We start from the raw sequence: 13,674 nt of genomic DNA on the forward strand, positions 1-13,674 counted from the left end.
ACTGCATATTAATTGCACCAGGTTGATACAAAACATGAAGCAAACAATTTGCAACTTTATTTCAAACAACATGTATTTTGAAATTAAATAAAATTAACCGTAAAATATTCATTTCTGCACACCCTCATGATCGTGATATTTAAGTGATAATGCCCTCGAAGCTGGTGTTTGGAGGATATATTGGCACAGGTGTTGTTAGCAAACCGTGCCAATATATCCTCCAAACACCGGCCTCGAGGGCATTATCACTTTTCTACAACGGGTTACCAACATATTCAAATAATGATTGACATAATTTCATTAAAAACGTTACTTTGATTAATTTATTCATACTATTTCATCCTTCCACAAGATATAGTCCCGACACAAATCTAGGGTTGCTACCCAAGCCGACTGGTCGTTCGTTCTATCAGTTCGGTTGCTAGAGATGCAACCCAGTCGTTCAGTCTTTTTGTTCTGTATCCCAGTCGTTTGTTCTAAATGTTCCATTGCCATACTGGCTGGTAACAATTCTTATCCCTTGCTTGCTAGCTAGCCAACTACGGCTAACTTAGTCACGTCAAAAAGTGCAGCCAGAATAACAGCAAAGTAGCTGCATATGTATTTGTTAAAGCTGTTTTCTAAAGACATTTATTTGGATACATCCATAACAATGAGCTAATGAGGCGCGATTTCGCCTGGCATAGGAAATGTGCTCACTCGTCAGGACACTGTTGTTCAGAGGAGCTAGCCAACAACACAGCTAACACAATCACTTCAAACTGAAGCTGGAAAGACTGCAAACTAGCTGCACTTTACCTTTTTTCAATTGAAATTGATTTGTATATATCCATAAAAATGATGCCAGCTGATTCATAATTTTGACTGTTTGAGAAACGCTGCCTGCCTGTCTGTCTCGTCCCGACTCCTGACACGTTCATTACTATAGGACAGCTGGAGATCGAATTTGAATATTGAAACAATGTTGAAAATGTCGGAGCGACAGACAGCAAGGTTTATACAAATCTCCGCTGTTGAAAACGCCAATGTTAGTCTAAAATAAATGTGAGATAAATTGCTTGGATGGGCTGATGAGACAGTGGATTGCGCAGTCAGATGGAACAGAGTAAATAAGCATTTTAACGTCATAGATTTAGCCGGTGGTAACTTGTGGAATAGACACCGGCTGGAATGCGATTTTAACCAATCATTATTGCTAATAATGTATCTCTTTTGTGCATGTCATCCTTAAGGCATACCTTCATTACAAGGATAGGGCTTGCACTAATCCAATTCATGAGGGCATGTACAGTAGCTGTAGAAGTCAAACCTGGTATCCTTCAACATGGTTAGCCTCCATAATTGTCTAATAAAAAAGAAAAGCCCACACACTGATCTTGCCAGTATCAGCCTTTTTCTTTTCTTTCAAGTTATTAGCAAATGATTCCAACACACATAAGTAATCTCAGATGTGTGAGTACTTTCCCTATTTCTAATAGTATCATTTGAAATGGAGAAAACATAACAAAAATGCGAACAATGTGTGCTAATCCTGTTTCAGTATAGAAATGTACAAGCCACATGTACAAGTGCATTGGACATGACCACAAGGCCAATACTAATCCCATCATATGTCTGCATTGGGCATGCATGCCATAAATAATATGACTTCCACTGTAACCAAAAGGGTAGAGCACGGATATTGGAGGCAAGAGAAACGTACCCTGGAGAGTGACCACAGTAAAGGGTCACTTTTACATGGGCTGCAGAGTAGCTATGTAATGTATGAGTTCCATCCCTGTATGGCTGACCGGGTCGGGACGCAAACCCTAATCAAATGACACTTGTAGCTAGCATGCTAACCATTGGGGAAGGATGACAGTGAGTGTAGCAGAATGAAGCAAATAGGCGCAAAATTGCAGGAGGAGATCCTCCTGCAGCTGAGATCCTCCTGCAGCTGAGATGCTTACAGTATTAAAATATAGATACATTCATGACAGACAGGAGGAGACACTACTTGAAGTCTCAGGGGAGATGACATCACATCACAGTGGCTACTAGAACTCACCTGCAGCTCACCTCTGCTACAGTCACACCCCTTTCACCTCCTACGCCACCAACAGTATAACTCAGCCACCATCTATTCTAGCTGAAGTTGCCTAGAATAGATGGTTAACTTGATAAACAACTTACCCGTTACTATCCATGCAGGCAATGCAGCACACTGCAATGCTTCTTTGGGAAATCTATAAACTTTAATTTTCTAAAATAGATTTGTCCCCAGACGTAAGGACCATCCCACCTTCGAATACTCTTGAGAAAACAACTAGACTAAGTTAGCTAGCTTAGCTAGCTAGCTGTTTACAGCTGCGACGGAACAGCTGTTGTTTACAAACACACCGGAAGTTATTTGGGGTTCCAGGGTTCACTTCCGCTCAAAAAGCCATTAAAAAGATCTATACCAGAGTGTGGGAGAAATAAAAGACTACAGAGGGGTTTTTGGATGAGTGGAGCAAATTGCACTGGCAGACAAAAGTGCCACAATCCCTGGACTTGTTGGAATTATGCTGGATTTAAGAGGACCACTTTCTGTGAAAAACCATGCCTCAGAAAAGAAATTGTCTGTTAATCTTAAAGTTCCATTTTTTGGTGCCCCCTCCTAGTTGGGAAGAGTGGGCATTTTATTGGGTAATCCTCATAAAGCATAAGGCCCTTTAGGAACCAGCTAGACAGCCTCAGCTCCCTCCCACTAGGCATTAACTGGTTGAATCAACGTTGTTTCAACATACAGTAATTTTTCAACGTATTGTGACGTGGAATCTACAGTACGTGTAAAATACATTGGATTTACAAAGAGTCATCAACATAAACAGTTATTTTGAGGGTGCAATTTCAACCACAAGATCATGTCATCATGGTAACCACTTTTCAACATAGACAAAGGTTTAAAGGTTTCAAATATGTTGAATTTGTACCTCTGAAACAATAGACTCAGCATTATTTTAATTTTTATTTAACCAGGCAAATCAATTAAGAACAAATTCGTAATTACAATGACGGCCTGGCAGGAGGCAAAAGGCCTCCTGTGGGGACGGGGGCTGGGATTAAAAATAAAACAAATCAGCACAAATACAACAGTAAACAAACAGTGGATGTGTGTGTGGTGTGTGTGTGAAGTAAAACAACATACTTCCTTACATAAGGCAACACAAACTAGTGACATTGGGTGACAACTAGAAACAACTACATGTCTCAACAACCTGTTCATCTATTTGTTCTTTGAACTGCTCCAGGGCTTGGAGGGATCAGGGGGCTGATTAATGAAAGGACCTTTTTCCATGCTCGGTTCTAATTTTTGGGACTGTTAGCATAAAACAAGATTGAGATCTGAGCTTATATGAGTTTTCATTTTGAGCTAGAAGAGAGGATAGATAAAATGGCAGTTTTCCTAAAATGACCTTATAAATAAGAATGTACCAGTGTTTGAGCCTGCGTGTTGCTAGTGATGTCCACCCGACAGCACTGTAGAGATCACAATGGTGAGTTAGATGTCTCTGATTCGTGACAAAATGAAGGGCTGCATGATACACATAGTCAAGAGCCTTCAGTGTAGAGCTTGAAGCTTGCACATACATACAGTAAATAGTATCACCATGGTCCAACACTGACAGAAAAGTACAATGAATCAAGTCTTTTCTGGCGGCAAAGGAAAAGCAAGCTTTGTGCCGGTAATAAAACCCAATATTTACATTTACATTTTTGTGTAATTTAGCAGACACTCTTATCCAGAGTGACTTTAAGGGAGCAATTTTGGGGTTAAGTGCCTTGCTCAATATGCAGCTTCCATTTCCTGACAAGGTTCTCTACATGGGCGGTGAAGCTCAACTTCTCATGTGTTTAGTATTGGAAAATACCATGGATTTTGTTTTAGAGGAATTTAGAACAAGCTTAAAAACATACATATTCGGTTAAATGATGTTAAAAGCTGTTTGAGCTTTTTCAAAAGCCAAAGTCAAACTACTGTCACTTGAATAGAGAACCGATTCATCCGCATTCAAATTTACATCAGCTGTCTCAATATGTCTCCCAATGTTGTTTGATATAGATAATAAACAACAGGGGACCTAAAATGTATCCTTGAGGTACACCCGAGCAGAACTTTATGGTGTCGGACTTATAACCATCTGCCTTAAAGGAAAGATTCATCCATTTGGAATGTTATACTGTTTTTGTGCATCTCTGAGTGATGTTCTGTCGATTCCCTGGGTCATTTCAAGCAGACAGAAATTCTGCCGGTATGACGTAGTACTGTGATAAAGCCGCTCTCACTACACTTGATGTTAATAGGAATACAACTTTTAGATCGCGAAAACGTCTATCATACATGTCAGATTTCAACACTGGCCGATGTCATAACTCGGGAGGATGTCTTCTCTCGAATGAGCCATTGATAATATTTTTGAGAAATTCCTACCTCTAGAAATATGTCATTTAACAGAGGGTCTAGCACATTTTTCCTATTTGTCTGCCTCTTCAGTCCAGGTTGCATTGCATGGTGCCGTTGCCAGAGATATTAGAGAAAGGAGATAGGAATCCCATTGGGCAATGATTGAAGGAACGTATAACGCCCCACCCAGCAGACTGTCGACTAATCCCGTTCACGTTGTCATGCTGCGTCATGCAGTTGCTAAACTAATCATCACGCAATCCCTTCTCAAAGTCAGGGTATTAGTCGAGAAACGTGTCTATCTTCCTTGAAAGTACATAATGTCACGATTCCAAAGCTATACAATATTACAGATATCAAGTTAATTATTTCCTCTGAAAAGATTTGTTGTACTTCCAGTGGTGTAAAGTACTGAGGTAAAAATACTTTAAAGTACTACTTAAGTAGTTTTTTGGGGTTTCTGTACTTTACTATTTATATTTTTGACAACTTTTACTTCACTACATTCCTAAATAAAATAATTTACTTTTTACTCCATACATTTTCCCTGACACTCAAAAGTACTCATTACATTTTGAATGCTTTTTCCTGATAGGAAAAAGATCCAATTCACACAGTTATCAAGAGAAAATCTCTGGTCATCCCTACTGCCTCTGATCTGGCAGACTCACTAAATACAAATGCTTAGTTTGTAAATTATGTCTGAGTGTTGGAGAGTGCCCCTGGCTATCCATAAATAAATAAAAAACAAGACAATTGTGCTGTCTGGTTTCCTTAATATAAGGAATTTTACATTATTTATACTTTTACTTTTACTTTTGATACTTAAGTATATTTTAGCAATTACATTTTATTTTGATACTTAAGTATATTTAAAACCAAATACTTTCAGACTTTTACTCAAGTAGTATTTTACTGGGTGACTTTCACTTTTACTTGAGTCATTTTCTATTAAGGTATCTTTACTTTTACTCAAGTATGACAATTGGGTACTTTTTCCACCACTGTGTACTTCTTGTTGACGAAATTCATGCTAATGTTGGGTTTTTGAGCTAGCGCCCAATTGACTCCCATTATTTCCTTGAAGGAGAGCTCTCCTTGTCCCAGAATTGCCCAGAATGTAACGTGCAAAATGGGCGTTAATACGATTCCAATGGTATTTCCCATCTCCTCAAAAGTATCTCTGTCGTTGTGAATGCCAGACTCCACTCTGTGAGGCACATCAATCTGCAGGTTGAACATGGTGAGATTGTAGACTCCTAAATTGATAGTGCAGTTTGTTTAGGCAATTTTACAGCTAACTAGCTACTTCACATGCTGATATTGTCTTTGGTATTATTGTGTGTAGCTATGTTAGCCAGCCAGCCAGCCCATAGAGAGAAATGCATTGTGGATTTTGTAGTCGACTTGAGCTGCAACAGATTTCCACAACGATTTTCATATGTTGCTACCAACATTATTATAACACCAAAATCAAACATTTGTTCACAAAAAATATTGTTATCACGTATTAGTGTTATTTAACATTGTAAATGATATGAGTGAGTGGTTTTGGGTGGATTTTTCCTTTAACACACTGGGTTCTTTTATTTATTTATTTCATTTTATTTAACACTTATTTTTTACCATGCATGTTAACTGAGAACACATTCTCATTTACAGCAACAACCTGGGAAATAGTTACAGGGGAGAGGAGGGGAGATGAATGAGCCAATTGGAAGCTGGGGATGATTAGGTGGCCATGATGGTATGGCTAGATTGGGAATTTAGCCAGGACACTGGGGTTAGCACCACTACTCTTATGATAAGTGCCATGGGGTCTTTAGTGACCACAGAGAGTCAGGACACCCGTTTAACGTCCCATCCGAAAGACGGCACCCTACACAGGGCAATGTACCCAATCAATGCCCTGGGGTATTGGGATATTTTTTTTAGACCAGAGGAAAGAGTGCCTCCTACTGGCCCTCCAATACCACTTCCAGCAGCATCTGGTCTCCCATCCAGGAACAACCCTGCTTAACTTAAGAGGCAAGCTAGCAGTGGGATACAGGGTTGTATGCTGCTAGTTATGCTGCTGGTTATGCTGCTGGTTCAATTTGACAAGTAGTTCACAAACCACTCCGGAGCATGACAAGTAATCCCAATACACTTAAATCTCTGCACCAAGACAGTATGGTCCACAGTGTCAAATGCCTTTGACAAGTCTATGAATACAGATACACAATGCAGCTTCTTATCCAGGGCACAGTGAATATCATTCAAAACCTTCAAAGTTGCTGTGACAGTGCTGTGGCTAGACCTGAAACCTGCTTGCATACCACTCAAAATATTATTTTCCTGGAGGCAGGCCTTAAACTGCTTATTGACTAGGGACTCCAATACCTTTGCCAGAACAGACCATTTAGATATGGGGTGATAGTTATTCAGTAGACTGAGTTCACCTCCTTTCAAAAGAGGTAGGACAAATGCTGATTTCCACAACTTGGGGATTTCATTACATTCTAGGGTGAGGTTAAAGATGCATGTCAAAGGGGGAGCAATGATGTCTGCAGCTAATTGTAGTAGGTGGGGGTCTAGATGGTCAGGGGATTTTTTGACATCAATTGTTTCAGGGCTCTAGGCACTTCTGAGTCAGAGAAGGGCGAGAAGGAGAACCTGGAGAATGAGTGCTCGGGAGTGTCAGGTAATTTCACATGGGGCTCCTGTTTACCTCATGTTGATCAAATAATCTGCCTGCATCAAGAAAACGTTGATTGAAAGAGTTCAGAATAGAGGTTCTCTCAGGTACCACCTGTGAGTCAACCAGCAGTTGTTTAGGGAGCTCTGCATCTTCTTTCACTACTTGCCCAAATTTCAAAGGATTATTCAAATTATCAGCAGTAGATTTGAGATAGTGGTCTGCTTTCAGCTTTCGGGTCACAGCCACACCATGATTCCAAAGCCATTTCCTAATGATTTAAGACTAGTTAATCTGAGAACAAAGGGTTGTCTCTGCCCTTAATTCTGTATTGTTTGAAAGGGGCATGCTTGTTGCATACATCCTGGAATTATTTTATGGAGGTAAGAAAAGGCTAATTCAACATCAGAGATTAATTAAACTCTATTCCGGGCAATGTTTAAAACATCATGTAAAAAACCCTGAGTATCAAACTGCTTCCAGTTTCTTTTCATGATGATACTGTACATGGAGGTAGTTTAGGAATTTTACCATCCCTTATCCAAAAATTCACAAAATCTAGTTTCGGAAGAAGACTTCTTACATTTATGTCCAGAAACTTCAGACCATTCAGACTTTTTAATTCAGATGGGGTAGAAATGGCAGGACCTGGGTTAGATTGCACATTTCCTGACAGTAAAGCAGCAAAATAATGGCAAGTCTAGATCGAATTTTACAACATTTGGATTCACAGACAGTACTAAAACCATAGTCAAGGGGAACCAGTCTTTAACACAAGGTATTTCAAAAGGTGCGTACAGTCCAGAGACATGGTTAAGTACCGAAAGAACAATCCACACATGTAAACGCAAGCATGCGGTTTCTCCCATGTCGAATGGGAAAAACTTGCACAGTTTGCCAGTGCAATAGCGGGGCAAGCATATGGTTTCTCCCAGGATGCAACATGGGAAAAACACTCAAAGTTCTCTGCATTTAAGGGGCATAACCATAAAAAAATTGGCCTATGAGGTTGCACACTAATCAAACATAGGCCTAAACTACAATAAATAATCTACCTAAAAATAACAATAAAGGCCAAGTAATAAAATCTTAAATGCATACAAGTTCCTGAGTAAAAGCTCACAGAAGTCCACAGGCTACAGGTACAATTCGGATCAGAGACTGCGGTGTGTGCGTGTACGTGTGTGCTGGAGTGGTGAGCGAAGATCGGGTGTACCTGTACCAGACGGGGGGAGCAGGCCTGGGTAATCGGGAGTAGACCGAAAGGTGGGGGCCAAGCAGTGCAGCACACCATGGGAGTAGCCTAGGTATCACACCCGCTTGGGAGAGGCTTGTGTCGGGAGGCTGGGTAGAAGAGGAGGCTTTCAACCAGACAGGTGCGTGGTGGAGGAGCTTTCAGCAAAGGCACTGGAGCGATTTATATCTCTTTGCTTTCCCCGATTAGCAAAAACATGGAGGATATTTTATATAGCCAAGCAACTTCTTGACTATATCAAAATATTACTGGAGTATTTGGAATTATAAAAAAATAAACAAACAAACAGAAGTGCACAGGACACACAGGTTCAGATGCCATCTTTTTTTTACTTTTCCTAATCAGATTACCAAATTTACGGCCAAATTGAAGTTATATCCACTATCAGAAACAAAACAATAGGCTGGGCAGCACTAGCCTGACGACTCAAACTGAATTATTCCGCTGCTGTATCATTCACTACATGAAGAAACATTTGTGAGCGGGGCGTGGTGTTTGGCCTGAGCAATGTGGTTGGGTAGACAGGCAAGGCAGCAGCTTCTACTGGATAATTTATCTACAGGTATACCTTTGGTCTCCCATCCAGGGTTTTAACCAAGCCCAGCTTTGCTATTTGTCACTGATCTAGTACATAATGACCAGTATGGTCCCGCTTTAAATTACGTGCATCTTATAAAGGCTTCATAAAGCCTTCATAAACACTACATAAATGTGTCACAAATTGTCTATAACCGTATGTCATGCTCTATAAAGGGTTCATAGCCCACTAGGTCAAATATGACAAAAACCTGTGCTTTATAAAGGGTGGCATAAGCACCGCTTAATAAAGAATAAAGAAATTGAGAAACTTATTGAAGAAAGATCAAGTGTAATATATTATAAAAATATAGCAAACTGGATGGAATATGGGGGAAAAATGTACCAAATTATTTTTTAATCTTCACCATAGGAATGCTACCAAAAAGGTTACACTGGTTACAAATGACGGAATCACCCATGATTCACCAAATTATATTTTGAAGCAGGAAACAAAGTACTTTAAGCATATGTTTTCATTTCAGTCACCTCCATCTCCTTTAACTGAAGCTAATTGTAGAGATGTATCTATTTATCTATTGATAATGTAAAATTAACAGCCATACAGAAAGACTCATGTGAAGGTGAAATTACAGAGGAGGAACTTCTGGATGCAATTAAAGACTTTAAGTCCGGGAAAACTCCAGGGTTGAATGGCATACCAGTCGAGGTATACCAAACCTTTTTTTATATACTCAGAGGACCGTTATTAGCATGTTTTAACCACTCCTATGTAAATGGTAGATTATCAGACACTCAAGAAGAAGGTCCGATTTCATTATTACTGAAACAGGATACAAGTGGAAAATATAAAGATCAAGTCCATTTAAAAAATTTGATCCCCTTACACTTCAGTGTTGTGATGCAAAAAATTCTAGCAAATAGAATTAAAAAGGGATTGTCGGACATCATTCATTCTAATCAGACAGGTTTTTTACATGGAAGATACATTGGAGATAATATAAGGCAGGTACTGGAAACAATAGAACACTATGAAAAATCTGGGAAACCAGGCCTGCTATTCATAGCAGACTTCGAAAAGGCATTTGATAAAGTACGACTGGGGTTTATATATAAATGCCTGGAGCATTTCAGTTTTGGAGAATCTCTTATAAAATGGGTTAAAATCATGTATAGTAACCCTAGGTGTAAAATAATAAATAATGGCTATTTCTCAGAAAGTTTTAAACAGTCAAGAGCAGTGAAACAAGGTTGTCCACTTATTGGATCAATAAAAAATACAATTTTTACATTACCATGTAGTTTACCACTAAAATGGTCTGATGGTGATGTGGATATACTCAGAATATATATCCCAAATGAAATAAATGATCTCACTCCAATACATTTTAATAAAAAGTTAGCAAAAATAGATAAGATCTTGGTACCATGGAAAGGTAAATACCTGTCAATTTGTGGAAAAAACACCCTGATTAACTCTTTAGTATTATCCCAGTTTACCTATTTGCTTATGGTCTTCCCTACACCTAGCGAACAGTTAAAACAAAATTAAAGCATTAGACCTATCACTAAAAGCTTCAGTCATACAAAAGTTATACTTAAATCCGAACTGGTTCTCTTGCAAATTAGTAAGATTGTCTCACCCAATGTTCAAGAATGGCCTTTAACCCTTTATTCAGATTACAACCTCTCACTTTCAGTTATTTGAAAAGGAAATCATGTCCCAAATATCACTATTTCTAAAACAAGCCATAGAAAGTTGGTTGCAATTTCAATTTAATCCTCTAGAAACGACAGAACAAATAATGCAACAAATATTGTGGTTAAACACAAATATACTAATTGATAAAAAACCTTTTTTTGACAAAATGTTTTAAAAAGGTATAATCTTCGTAAATGATATCATCGGTAGGACTGGTCACACATGTACAGTGGGGAGAACAAGTATTTGATACACTGCCGATTTTGCAGGTTTTCCTACTTACAAAGCATGTAGAGGTCTGTAATTTTTATCATAGGTACACTTCAACTGTGAGAGACGGAATCTAAAACAAAAATCCAGAAAATCACATTGTATGATTTTTAAGTAATTAATTTGCTTTTTATTGCATGACATAAGTATTTGATCACCTACCAACCAGTAAGAATTCCGGCTCTCACAGACCTGTTAGTTTTTCTTTAAGAAGCCCTCCTGTTCTCCACTCATTACCTGTATTAACTGCACCTGTTTGAACTCGTTACCTGTATAAAAGACACCTGTCCACACACTCAATCAAACAGACTCCAACCTCTCCACAATGGCCAAGACCAGAGAGCTGTGTAAGGACATCAGGGATAAAATTGTAGACCTGCACAAGGCTGGGATGGGCTACAGGACAATAGGCAAGCAGCTTGGTGAGAAGGGAACAACTGTTGGCGCAATTATTAGAAAATGGAAGAAGTTCAAGATGACGGTCAATCACCCTCGGTCTGGGGCTCCATGCAAGATCTCACCTTGTGGGGCATCAATGATCATGAGGAAGGTGAGGGATCAGCCCAGAACTACACGGCAGGACCTGGTCAATGACCTGAAGAGAGCTGGGACCACAGTCTCAAAGAAAACCATTAGTAACACACTACGCCGTCATGGATTAAAATCCTGCAGCGCACGCAAGTTCCCCCTGCTCAAGCCAGCGCATGTCCAGGCCCGTCTGAAGTTTGCCAATGACCATCTGGATGATCCAGAGGAGGAATGTGAGAAGGTCATGTGGTCTGATGAGACAAAAATTGAGCTTTTTGGTCTAAACTCCACTCGCCGTGTTTGGAGGAAGAAGATGGATGAGTATAACCCCAAGAACACCATCCCAACCATGAAGCATGGAGGTGGAAACATCATTCTTTGGGATGCTTTTCTGCAAAGGGGACAGGACGACTGCACCGTATTGAGGGGAGGATGGATGGGGCCATGTATCGCGAGATCTTGGCCAACAACCTCCTACCCTCAGTAAGAGCATTGAAGATGGGTCATGGCTGGGTCTTCCAGCATGACAACGACCTGAAACACACAGCCAGGGCAACTAAGGAGTGGCTCCGTAAGAAGCATCTTAAGGTCCTGGAGTGGCCTAGTCCTTGGAGGGAGCTGAAAGTCCGTATTGCCCAGCGACAGCCCCGAAACCTGAAGGATCTGGAGAAGGTCTGTATGGAGGAGTGGGCCAAAATCCCTGCTGCAGTGTGTGCAAACCTGGTCAAGACCTACAGGAAACGTATGATCTCTGTAATTGCAAACAAAGGTTTCTGTACCAAATATTAAGTTCTGCTTTTCTGATGTATCAAATACTTATGTCATGCAATAAAATGCAAATTAATTACTTAAAAATCATACAATGTGATTTTCTGGATTTTTGTTTTAGATTCCATCTCTCACAGTTGAAGTGTACCTATGATAACAATTACAGACCGCTACATGCTTTGTAAGTAGGAAAACCTGCAAAATCGGCAGTGTATCAAATACTTGTTCTCCCCACTGTAGCTAACAAAAACATATGGAAATGTCTGCTCTAACCAAAATTACAACCAAATAATTGCAGCCTTACCGCAAAAATGGAAGAGGAAAGTGGGAAAAAGTAAGGAACTTGTCTGTCGGCCTTGCATTAAAGAAAATAATTGGTTAAAGAAAACTGTGATAAATAAAAAAGTATACCAGTTTAATTTAAGGACTAAAGGATTGACAGCCGTCCCATATAGATTGCAAAATAGTTGGGAAGAGATTTTTGACGTACCGATCCCATGGCATAGTGTTTATGAACTGATACAGAATCATTAGATTATTTGTTTTGGTACTGTCCATTTGTAGCTTGTTTTTGGACACAGGTCCAGGGATGGCTAAAGGATTGCAATATTTACCTGGAGCTAACCCTGCAGATAGCATTACTGGGTGATCTGAAAAGTCATAGTCAATCGATCAATAATATAATAATACTTTTAGCAAAAATATTTATTTTCAATTTACAATCTGTAGAAACTATGAGAATAGAAAGGTTCAGAACCTTTGTAAAACATCACAGTACAGTTAAAAAATATATGGCAAATAGAAATCCAATATGGATGGTGTTAAGAGATAGATGGGAGGTGTTGAATGGAGTTGAAGGATGGGACTAATAACAACTAACAACAACTAATAACAACAAGATAACTAATAATGTAAGCATACTGTGTCCATAATAAGTATGTAGGTTATAGGTTGAGAGTTTTTGTGAAAGAGCACAGTTAGAAAGATATGGCATATAGAAGCAAACCGGTTGGACATCATGAAAATGATCGGAGAGGTTGAGGGTAGAGGACGTTCAGGAGTAAAAACAAACAAAATAGAATCATTGTAAAATTGACTGTGTCCATAAAATGTATATAGTATGTATAAGCTGGAGGTAGAGGCCTAAGCATTGTTGTTCACTAGTTTACTCCAATTAGGGAAGGGGTGGTGGGGTTGGAAAGTAATAAAGGGAAATATATATTTTTTAAAGGATATGTATGTGTATATATGTATGTATGTGTATGTATGTATGTATGTGTATGTATGTATGTATGTATGTATGTATGTATGTATGTATGTATGTATGAATGTGTGTGTGTGTGTATATATATATATATATATATTTGCGAGAAAAAACAAACATATGGGGGATTGGAAGTGATGCAGACAATTAAATTGATGGAAGTTACAATCTATCTGAAATATTAAAGCTGATCTACCCCCTAAAAAATAAAAAAACCATCATATTAAATTGAGGCTTCACAAAGCAT

At 39.1% G+C, this 13,674-nt stretch overlaps 1 protein-coding gene across 3 annotated transcripts in view; it reads left to right on the top strand.

Moving 5' to 3' along the window:
• The window catches only part of arhgef10la (Rho guanine nucleotide exchange factor (GEF) 10-like a), a 127,148-nt gene that overhangs the window by 91,702 nt on the left and 21,772 nt on the right, over window positions 1–13,674 (top strand). The window lies entirely within an intron of this gene.

Source organism: Coregonus clupeaformis, chromosome 10, assembly GCF_020615455.1.
Source record: "Coregonus clupeaformis isolate EN_2021a chromosome 10, ASM2061545v1, whole genome shotgun sequence".
NCBI lineage: Eukaryota > Metazoa > Chordata > Actinopteri > Salmoniformes > Salmonidae > Coregonus > Coregonus clupeaformis.